The 12,338-nt window shown below is 40.5% G+C and overlaps 1 pseudogene; it reads right to left on the bottom strand.

Moving 5' to 3' along the window:
• Positions 1–1,811: 1,811 nt before the first annotated feature.
• On the bottom strand, positions 1,812–3,859 carry LOC112128820 (bromodomain-containing protein 7-like; annotated as a pseudogene).
• Between the last annotated feature and the right edge of the window lie 8,479 nt (positions 3,860–12,338).

Below are 12,338 nucleotides of genomic sequence, written 5' to 3'. Positions count from 1 at the left end.
TATCATGCTTAATCAACTTTTATTCTAACTCTTTTATTTGACACTAATTTTTATCAACTTTTATGTCCTGGTTTTGTAATTATTTACTTATTTGCTGTTTTAAATGACTTATATTGGATAAGCCTTTCTAACTTTAACCTTTTAGAACCTTCATAACTTTAACCTAATTGGCATCTCTTGTATTAAGTTTGTTTATTCGTTTAGGCAGAAACTGCCTTTTAATGGTTGGTTTACATTATTTATGAGATCCAGTGTTTGGTACATTTGGTGTTAATTTTTTCAATATATATTAGGCAACTTTATTGTCTCTGGTTATATGGACTATATATATATATATATATTTTTTTTTTTAGATGGAATCTCACTCTGTCGCCCAGGCTGGAGTACAGTGGCATGATCTTGGCTCACTGCAAGCCCTGCCTCCCAGGTTCACACCATTCTCCTGCCTCAGCCTCCCGAGTAGCTGGGATTACAGGTGCCCACAACCACACCCAGCTAATTTTTGTATTTTTAGTAGCGACGGGGTTTCACTGCGTTAGCCAGGATGGTCTCGATCTCCTGACCTCATGATCTGCCCACCTTGGCCTCCCAAAGTGCTGGGATTACAGGCGTGAGCCACTGTGCCCAGCCTTTCCCTTTATCTTTTAAAGTGTTTTAGAAGACAAAAAAATCTATTTTAAAGCCTCAAGTAAATATCTTGAAATGTTCTATAAGCATTCTATTTCTCTCTTTCCCTAATCAAAAGCCTGCTGTAGTTCCCTGCAAGAAAGACAAAGGATGTTACTTTTTTTGTCTGCATCTCCTATTCCCTACATCCAATTTCCCATTCATAATTAAATTTGATATTTCTCACATTTTCTCTTCATGTTCCTTTTATACTTTCTGTGTCTTATTTTAAATAATTACTGCAGTATCAGGAGTAATTCTTCCACAGTTATTTTTACTTCTTTAACAATAGTTGGTATCAATAATTCTCACAGTTTCACTTTTTAGCCATTATCCATTCAAATTTCTTTCTCTAAGAAATTTATTCTTGCATACTATACATTGTAGCTGTGAGCAATTTTTTTCAAAAGAAGCCCCTGCTGCCACATTTGTTTAAGATTGGTCATGTCTGCAAGTATCTCTGTCTTACCTCCCTATACAAATGGCATGATGTGGTCCATTATTCTTGAGTTGCACTTTTTCCCCTCTGTAGAAGATGTCATCACATTGTCATCCAGCATTGCTCACTGCAGTGAAAAAAGTCAAAGCTAGTTTGAAATTTAGCTCCACGAAAATAACCTACTTTTTTTTGCCCGGAAACTTGCAAAATTATCTTTCCCCTTACGGCTTTAAATTTTTATGAAACTGTGTTATGGTGTTGCTTTTTGCTCTTGATTTTTGTGGGGGACTTTGGTAGTACTCTCTGTAATTGGTTTTTTTTTTTTTCCAAAATAATGTTTTCTCTGAGAATTGGTTTTGATCGTTTTGTCTGTTTTTTCACTTTGAGAAACTCTTCTTATTTGGAAATTGGATCTCCAAATTTAACAACTTCTCTTGAATTATTTTCTTGTTTTTAAAATTTCTTTTCCATACTGAATATTGTAATTATGGATAAAGAGGAGAGGGAGGGTGAACACATCTTTTTTTGAGTCCCAGGTCCAGCTTTATTACCCAATACAAGTCAAAACTCTGGAACATTAAAATTCATTATTCCAAAGTTTAATTAGAAACATAATTTACAAATAGTTAATATCTTCTGAAAAGCATTTCCAAGTTAAGAATGAAAAAAAATATGTACACAATATATAATCAAATACCAGTTGGCTTCAAATCCCATGAAGTCTACACTCAGCAATATCAATCTTTTTAGGTTCTTCAAAATCTTCCGTTAAATCTACAAAGTTGTTTTGTACAATAAGGCAAGGAATGGAAACCCTATTGCTTTTTGAACTCCATACATGCTTACAATATTACGTGGAGTTACATGCTGTGTATGTTTTTTAAGATTATTGGTCACTTGTTCAGAAAGATGCATTTCTCCATATGAGGGACCCAAAAGACAGATCATATTGGGAGGGAGTCTGATGCTCAAAAGCTCATTCTGGGCTTCCTGGAGCTCCTTGAACAATTTGGTGGTCTTGTCAAGTTTCTTTTGAACATGTCAGCTTTTTCAGAGTTCAAAACTTCAACTGGAGTGCCAAAGTTTGTTACTGCTTTCAGTGCTATGAGCCTGTGCTGAGTATTGGAGTCCAAACGCACTGCTGGCTCTATTTCTGTAATCTCCATTTCATTTGCCATGACAAGTATCCTAGTATGACCTTCATCTTCAAGCGATGACATCTCCAGCTCTTATAGGGTCCTGGAATGTTCTCCTCTTGTTAAAACATTCAGTAAACTATATGACCTAACATATGGATAATCTTGGCATGTGGCCAAAACCTTAGGGATGCTGAAAGCACCTGGAAGATCAGCCTTCCCCATAGTTTGAATAGGTTAAATCAGAATCACCCTTGCTGACATTTGCAAATGTGGAGTCATAATGTAGTGCACAAGAACTGTAGGATTCATAGTTCAAATATAACAGTAGAGTTACTTTGTTTCATTTATCCTCTTTGAACCCCTGCAAAGTATTCACTCCTGACAGAAGTCTTCCAGTTGTCATTCCCAGTCTCACAGGGCAATCGCCTGACTCTTACAATGGGACCCACAGGATGGGGAAGTCCCAAGGTGGTTGTTCCATCTGGTTTTCTTCTTTCAAATTTGCACTATTAACAAGCCACCTGGTCAGCTTTCCTGAGATTCCTTAACGATGCAGTCAACCTGGTTCTGCTCTCTCTCTAAATTATTACTTTTAAACTAATTTTCAAGCATAACTTTGTCTTTCTATTGTCTTTGCTGGGACTTTTGAAGGCTTGTGCTTCAGCATCTCCAGCTTTCTTGGCCAGCAGCTTCTGTCCACCCCGCTCTGCAAAGTGTCTGTTCTCTTTCTGCTTTCGAGTTTTTTGTTGTTGTTGTTCTTGTTTTTTTTATTATTATTATTATTTTATTTTTTGCAAGTCTGCCATAAAGTCTATGCCCTGCTTCAGAATTCAGGCTCTGAATTCTTTGCTGGCTAAGAATGTTCATCCCTGAGTGCAGTAACATTTTGGCAGCTTTATAATAAATGGCCTCCGGTTTGTTGTAAAGCATGGCATTAGTACACATTAGTTTGAAGTTATCCTTTAGTTCTTCTATGTGCTGGTAGTCATTGTTTTTGATCTTTTCTTTCATGGTATTAAAATCCATTGGGTGTTTAATGATCATGAAGCAGCCAGGAGCAATAAAATCAGTCACAGGAAATGAAAAGAAAGCCCTTAGGTCTTTTCTCTGCAATTGTCTCATCTGTTGACTCGAAGCTTCTTGAAGAGGTGTCTGTTCTACTTCTTGCTTGGTGGAAGAGCTTGTGAGAGGCTTCTCAGCAGGCAGGTCTAATCTCACAGGGAAGTGACGCTGGAGCTCTTCCTCTGCCTCCTCTCCACACTGCCTCGAGCTCACTTTCTTTCATCCTCCTTTACTCCTCTCTGTTTTCTCCCCTTTCCTTCCCCCAGAACCTGCCTTGGTGCCAGTTGATATTCATTAAAATAAGCCTGAGTTTATTTTTTAAAAAGCCCAAGCCTTTGGAGAGCTGGGTGACTTGATTCCCTCCTGCTTTGAGGACCAGCTTCAAGGGCTTCTCTACATATTCCTCTTACAGGTGCTTGTTTGACCTGGACTTTTTGCCATGTTCCACTAGGTCCCAGTGCCCGACACCCTCGCCAGGTCCTGGCCCTGCAACACTGATTTCCAGGCCAGGCAAGCAGATGGCTGCAGCAGGGCCTGAGAGACCCCAGGCCATCAGGCAATGAGGCATGCTGGAGATTGCTTTAAATATAAAGAAGCCACCAAGAACAACAATCATCTAACAGGGAGGCCTTATTTTAATGAATATCAATTGGTATTTGTTTGGCTGAATCTGAAATGACATGATAGCTGGACTATTTTATTCTTTATACAAGCAGAGCAAAGAATTTAGAGATTCTTCCTTTTGATAAAGGTTGTGAGTGGCTATCGCTAAATGTAAAGTAGGTGGAATATGTAATAGATCTCACTTCTCTTCAGTCTTTGAGAAATTCTTCATATAACCTGCAGAATAGGTCAGATGCAATATGACAAGAGTTGGTGAGTTCTTGACATAAGGAGAGCACCCAAATAGGACTCCGGAAGTTTGGTTGTGTGTGTGAGATCAACTATGCAAAGAACATGGCACACACAGGTGTGCATCAGGCATGGTTTACAACTGGCCTTTCCGGGAAGAGGGAGGAGTTCATCACTGGGGATTATCTTGGTTATTTTCAGGACCAGGGATTCCCTGGGGCAAGGGATTGTGACCTAGGATATCTGATGGGAAGAAGGATCTTATCTACCTGCTTGGGGTTTAGGGGAAGCCCTAGATTTAGATCCTGGACCAGTGATCTGTGTTGAACCTAGGGCTGGGAACCCACAGAGATCCAGGCTGATGGACTGGGCCAATCTGAGGGGAAGAAGGGTGGCTGGAGGACTGGCCACATGCTCCCAGGACTGGCAGCGGTGGGAATGTGAGAAGTAACATGCGAGTGGTTGAGGCTGGGCCTGGTAAGATGAGTTAGGACTGAGATTATTGATGCAGTACTTGCCTTAGAGAGGACTGACACAGAAACCAGGGTAGGACTAAGACTTGGTGGTATATTAGTGGCCCCAGCCAGTGGAATGGGGTAATAGAAGTCTTTGGGAGCATAACAACAACTGTCATGAGTGTGGAAGGACTTATCCTACTTTTCCCCTATTTTATCTCTCTATCAGAGTTGTTTGACAGATCCCTGGAGAAATTATATGTCTTTTCTATAGACCTCAGAACTGGCCTCTCTTCTATGATGCACCAGCAGATGACAGCTATGAAACCAGATGCCATATTTATTGTAGGGATCTTCTTGAGGACACTGTCAATGACATATCTCTTTCCATTTGTTTGAATCGTATAATAAATTCTTTCAAAGAAAAGTGTGACATCAGAGGAATTACCAGCCCCTTATGGCCTCATTTACCTTGCATTGACTGATGCTCCCAACACATAAATCTGCCCATTCTTTGCAGATTTCAAATTCAGCTAAGTTACTCTTTTTTGTTTGTTTTTGTTTTAGGTTTGTTTTTTTTTTTTTGAGATGGAGTCTCACTACGTCACCCAGGCTGGGGTGCAGTGGTGCGATCTCAGCTCACTGCGACCTCTGCCTCCTAGGTTCAAGCGATCCTCCCACCTCAGCCTTGCAAGTAGCTGGGATTACAGGCATGCACCACCACACCTGGCTAATTTTTGTATTTTTAGTAGAGACAGGGTTTCACCTTGTTGGCCAGGCTGGTCTGCAACTCCTGATCTCAAGTGATCCACCCCCCTTGGCCTTCCAACGTGCTGGGATTACAGGCATGAGCCACTGCCCTCAGCCTTAGTTCCTCTTTCTTATGTGAGATCCTCTCATTTGAAGCACAGAAAAAGTAGATATAATTTGAATCTAGTTAATTATGTAACTTTGGATTGCCAGTTCCCACATCCTCCCTATGGGCATTACCTTCAAAGGTGTTACTACATTTCTACTCCTTCAAAATACTTTGAACATAAAGCAACTGCAATTATTTTAGTCAAGGAAAACTGTTTGCTAAGTTCATCTCCACATATTTATAATTGTAAGGTCCTCACTTACTATTAAATTGTTCAAATTTACTCACTTTTTAAATAGGCTTCCACCTTCCAAAGAGGATTTTATATGTTCCATCGTTACTTTTCCGGTGTTTCCCACACCTGCTACATAACTGATTTGATGAGAAAAATTATTTTGACATCCTATCCTTAATAAGAACAATTAAATTTTCTCCTAATCATAAAAAGTGGGCTGTTGTCATTTGTGTCTTCCCCTGTATACTCATTGCACTTTCTTCTCTAGACCTGTGGTTAAAGTTTGAAATTGAGGGTACATGAGAGAAGAAGACTGCATATTGGAAACCTTTCTACCACATCGATATAGGAAACATGGGCTTGCTCCACTCTATCCAGAGGACTCAGACACCATCAAGTGTCAACAGTGTTGACCTAAGCAAAGTGCTCTGGAACCAGGAAAGTTCAGGATGGTTTCATTTTAAAAACAAAACCAAAGAGGAGCCAAGATGGCCAATAGGAAGAGCTCCAGTCTACAGCTCCCAGCGTGAGCGATGCAGAAGATGGGTGATTTCTGCATTTCCATCTGAGGTACTGGGTTCATCTCACTAGGGAGTGCCAGAGAGTGGGCGCAGGTCAGTGGGTGCACGCACCATGCATGAGCCGAAGAAGGGTGAGGCATTGCCTCACTCGGGAAGTGCAAGGGGTCAGGGAGTTCCCTTTCCTGGTCAAAGAAAGGGGTGACAGACGGCACCTGGAAAATCGGGTCACTCCCACCCGAATACTGTGCTTTTCTGATGGGCTTAAAAAATGGCGCACCAGGAGATTATATCCTGCACCTGGCTCAGAGGGTCCTATGCCCATGGAGTCTCGCTGATTGCTAGCACAGCAGTCTGAGATCAAACTGCAAGGTGGCAGCGAGGCTGGGGGAGGGGCACCGCCATTGCCCAGGCTTGCTTAGGTAAACAAAGCAGCTGGGAAGCTCGAACTGGGTGGAGCCCACCACAGCTCAAGGAGGCCTGCCTGCCTCTGTAGGCTCCACCTCTGGGGGCAGGACACAGACAAACAAAAAGACAGCAGTAACCTCTGCAGACTTAAAAGTCCCTGTCTGACAGCTTTGAGGAGAGCAGTGGTTCTCCCAGCATGCAGCTGGAGATCTGAGAATGGGCAGACTGCCTTCTCAAGTGGGACCCTGACCCCTGACCCCTGACCCCTGAGCAGCCTAACTGGGAGGCACCCCCCAGCAGGGGCAGACTGACACCTTACAAGGCCAGGTACTCCAACAGACCTGCAGCTGAGGGTCCTGTCTGTTAGAAGGAAAACTAACAAACAGAAAGGACATCCACACCAAAAACCCATCTGTACATCACCATCATCAAAGACCAAAAGTAGATAAAACCACAAAGATGGGGAAAAAACAGAGCAGAAAAACTGGAAACTCTAAAAAGCAGAGCACCTCTCCTCCTCCAAAGGAACGCAGTTCCTCACCAGCAACAGAAAAAAGCTGGACAGAGAATGACTTTGACGAGCTGAGAGAAGAAGGCTTCAGACAATCAAATTACTCCGAGCTACAGGAGGATATTCAAACCAAAGGCAAAGAAGTTGAAAACTTTGAAAAAAATTTAGAAGAATGTATAACTAGAATAACCAATACAGAGAAGTGCTTAAAGGAGTTGATGGAGCTGAAAACCAAGGCTCGAGAACTACGTGAAGAATGCAGAAGACTCAGGAGCCGATGCAATCAAGTGGAAGAAAGGGTATCAGCGATGGAAGATGAAATGAATGAAATGAAGTGAGAAGGGAAGTTTAGAGAAAAAAGAATAAAAAGAAATGAGCAAAACCTCCAAGAAATATGGGACTATGTGAAAAGACCAAATCTACATCTGATTGGTGTACCTGAAAGTGATGGGGAGAATGGAACCAAGTTGGAAAACGCTCTTCAGGATATTATCCAGGAGAACTTCCCCAATCTAGCAAGGCAGGCCAACATTCAGATTCAGGAAATACAGAGAACACCACCGCAAAGATACTTCTCGAGAAGAGCAACTTGAAGACACATAATTGTCAGATTCACCAAAGTTGAAATGAAGGAAAAAATGTTAAGGGCAGCCAGAGAGAAAGGTTGGGTTACCCTCAAAGGGAAGCCCATCAGACTAACAGTGGATCTCTCGGCAGAAACTCTACAAGCCAGAAGACAGTGGGGGTCAATATTCAACATTCTTAAAGGAAAGAATTTTCAACCCAGAATTTCATATCCAGCCAAACTAAGTTTCATAAGTGAAGGAGAAATAAAATACTTTACAGACAAGCAAATGCTGAGAGATTTTGTCACCACCAGGCCTGCCCTAAAAGAGCTCCTGAAGGAAGCACTAAACATGGAAAGTCACAACCGGTACCAACTGCTGCAAAATCATGCCAAAATATAAAGACCATCAAGACTAGGAAGAGACTGCATCAACTAACGAGCAAAATAACCAGCTAACATCATAATGACAGGATCAAATTCACACATAACAATATTAACTTTAAATGTAAATGGACTAAATGCTCCAATTAAAAGACACAGACTGGCAAATTGGATAAAGACTCAAGACCCGTCAGTGTGCTGTATGCAGGAAATCCATCTCATGTGCAGAGACACACATAGGCTCAAAATAAAAGGATGGAGGAAGATCTACCAAGCAAATGGAAAGCAAAAAAAGCAGGGGTTGCAATCCTCGTCTCTGATAAAATAGACTTTAAACCAACAAAGATCAAAAGAGACAAAGAAGGCCATTACATAATGGTAAAGGGATCAATTCAACAAGAAGAGCTAACTATCCTAAATATATATGCACCCAATACAGGAGCACCCAGATTCATAAAGCAAGTCCTGAGTGACCTACACAGAGACTTAGACTCCCAAACATTAATAATGGGAGACTTTAACACCCCACTGTCAACATTAGACAGATCAATGAGACAGAAAGTCAACAAGGATACCCAGGAATTGAACTCAGCTCTGCACCAAGTAGACCTAATAGACATCTACAGAACTCTCCACCCCAAATCAACAGAATATACATTTTTTTCAGCACCACACCACACCTATTCCAAAATTGACCGCATACTTGGAAGTAAAGCTCTCCTCGGCAAATGTAAAATAACAGAAATTATAACAAACTATCTCTCAGATCACAGTGCAATCAAGCTAGAACTCAGGATTAAGAATCTCACTCAAAACTGCTCAACTACATGGAAACTGAACAACCTGCTCCTGAATGACTACTGGGTATATAACAAAATGAAGGCAGAAATAAAGATGTTCTTTGAAACCAACGAGAACCAAGACACAACATACCAGAATCTCTGGGATGCATTCAAAGCAGTGTGTAGAGGGAAATTTATAGCACTAAATGCCCACAAGAGAAAGCAGGAAAGATCCAAAATTGACACCCTAACATCACAATTAAAAGAACTAGAAAAGCAAGAGCAAACACATTCAAAAGCTAGCAGGAGGCAAGAAATAACTAAAATCAGAGCAGAACTGAAGGAAATAGAGACACAAAAAACCCTTCAAAAAATAAATGAATCCAGGAGCTTGTTTTTTGAAAGGATCAACAAAATTGATAGACTGCTAGCAAGATTAATAAAGAAAAAAAGAGAGAAGAATCAAATAGATGCAATAAAAAATGATAAAAGGGATATCACCACTGATCCCACAGAAATACAAACTACCATCAGAGAATATTACAAACACCTCTATGCAAATAAACTAGAAAATCTAGAAGAAATGGATAAATTCCTCGACACATACACTCTCCCAAGACTAAACCAGGAAGACATTGAATCTCTGAATAGACCAATAACAGGAGCTGAAATTGTGGCAATAATCAATAGCTTACCAACCAAAAACAGTCCAGGACCAGATGGATTCACAGCAGAATTCTACCAGAGGTACAAGGAGGAACTGGTACCATTCCTTCTGAAACTATTCCAATCAATAGAAAAAGAGGGAATCCTCCCTAACTCATTTTATGAGGTCAGCATCATCCTGATACCAAAGCTGGGCAGAGACACAACCAAAAAAGAGAATTTTAGACCAATATCCTTGATGAACATTGATGCAAAAATCCTCAATAAAATACTGGCAAACTGAATCCAGCAGCACATCAAAAAGCTTATCCACCATGATCAAGTGGGCTTCATCCCTGGGATGCAAGGCTGGTTCAATATACGCAAATCAATAAATGTAATCCAGCATATAAACAGAACCAAAGACAAAAACCACATGATTATCTCAATAGATGCAGAAAAGGCCTTTGACAAAATTCAACAACACTTCATGCTAAAAAAACTCTCAATAAATTAGGTATTGATGGGACATATCTCAAAATAATAAGAGCTACCTATGACAAACCCACAGCCAATATCATACTGAATGGACAAAAACTGGAAGCATTCCCTTTGAAAACTGGCACAAGACAGGGATGCCCTCTCTCACCACTCCTATTGAACATAGTGTTGGAAGTTCTATCCAGGGCAATTAGGCAGGAGAAGGAAATCAAGGGTATTCAATTAGGAAAAGAGAAAGTCAAATTGTCCCTGTTTGCAGATGACATGATGGTATATCTAGAAAACCCCATTGTCTCAGCCCAAAATCTCCTTAAGCTGATAAGCAACTTCAGCAAAGTCTCAGGATACAAAATCAATGTACAAAAATCACAAGCATTCTTATACACCAACAAGAAACAAACAGAGAGCCAAATCATGAGTGAGCTCCCATTCACAATTGCTTCAAAGAGAATCAAATACCTAGGAATCCACCTTACAAGGGATGTGAAGGACCTCTTCAAGGAGAACTACAAACACTGCTCAAGGAAATAAAAGAGGATACAAACAAATGGAAGAACATTCCATGCTCATGGGTAGGAAAAATCAATATCGTGAAAATGGCCATACTGCCCAAGGTAATTTACAGATTCAATGCCATCCCCATGAAGCTACCAATGACTTTCTTCACAGAATTGGAAAAAACTACTTTAAAGTTCATATGGAACCAAAAAAGAGCCCGCATTGCCAAGTCAATCCTAAGCCAAAAGAACAAAGCTCGAGGCATCATCCTACCTGACTTCAAACTATACTACAAGGCTACAGTAACCAAAACAGCATGGTACTGGTACCAAAACAGAGATATAGATCAATGGAACAGAACAGAGCCCTCAGAAATAATGCTGCATATCTACAACTATCTGATCTTTGACAAACCTGAGAAAAACAAGAAATGGGGAAAGGATTCCTTATTTAATAAATGGTGCTGGGAAAACTGGCTAGCCATATGTAGAAAGCTGAAACTGGATCCCTTCCTTACACCTTATACAAAAATCAATTCAAGATGGATTAAAGACTTAAATGTTAGACCTAAAACCATAAAAACCCTAGAAGAAAACCTAGGCATTACCATTCAGGACATAGGCATCGGCAAAGACTTCATGTCGAAAACACCAAAAGCAATGGCAACAAAAGCCAAAATTGACAAATGGGATCTAATTAAACTAAAGAGCTTCTGCACAGCAAAAGAAACTACCATCAGAGTGAACAGGCAACCTACAAAATGGGAGAAAATTTTTGCAACCTACTCATCTGACAAAGGGCTAACATCCAGAATCTATAATGAACTCAAATTTACAAGAAGAAAACAAACAACCCCATCAAAAAGTGGGCGAAGGACACGAACAGACACTTCTCAAAGGAAGACAGTTATGCAGCCAAAAAACACATGAAAAAATGCTCACCATCCTGGCCATCAGAGAAATGCAAATCAAAACCACAATGGGATACCATCTCACACCAGTTAGAATGGCAATCATTAAAAAGTTAGGAAACAGCAGGTGCTGGAGAGGATATGGAGAAATAGGAACACTTTTACACTGTTGGTGGGACTGTAAACTAGTTCAACCATTGTGGAAGTCAGTGTGGCAATTCCCCATGGATCTAGAACTAGAAATACCATTTGATGCAGCCATCCCATTACTGGGTATATACCCAAAGGACTGTAAATCATGCTGCTATAAAGACACATGCACACGTATGTTTATTGCAGCATTATTCACAATAGCAAAGACTTGGAACCAACCCAAATGTCCATCAATGATAGACTGGATTAAGAAAATGTGGCACATATACACCATGGAATACTATGCAGCCATAAAAAATGATGAGTTCATATCTTTGTAGGGACATGGATGAAATTGGAAATCATCATTCTCAGTAAACTATCGCAAGAACAAAAAACCAAACACCGCATATTCTCACTCATAGGTTGGAAGTGAACAATGAGAACACATGGACACAGGAAGGGGAACATCACACTCTGGGGACTGTTGTGGGGTGGGGGGGGAGAGATAGCATTGGGAGATATACCTAAAGTATAATAATAATTAAAAAAAGAAAAAAAAATCTATATGTAATAATAAAGAACTCAACAAAAGAGAAAAAAAAAACAAACCAAAAGCAAAACTTTAACCCTTTTGGGGATATCACTGGCATCTGTGGGGGCACATGCTCACCACCCCTCAGGAACTCTGCGGTAGTGATTTAAGATAATCTTTTCAGGTGGCTATGTCATGTAAGTCTGAGTTTCTCTTAATCTACAGCTAATATTACCTGAAGG

The sequence above is a fragment of the Pongo abelii genome, chromosome 15 (genome assembly GCF_028885655.2).
Source record: "Pongo abelii isolate AG06213 chromosome 15, NHGRI_mPonAbe1-v2.0_pri, whole genome shotgun sequence".
NCBI lineage: Eukaryota > Metazoa > Chordata > Mammalia > Primates > Hominidae > Pongo > Pongo abelii.
Note: the sequence above shows the minus strand (reverse complement) of the source record. Positions and strands in the feature narration are given on the sequence as shown.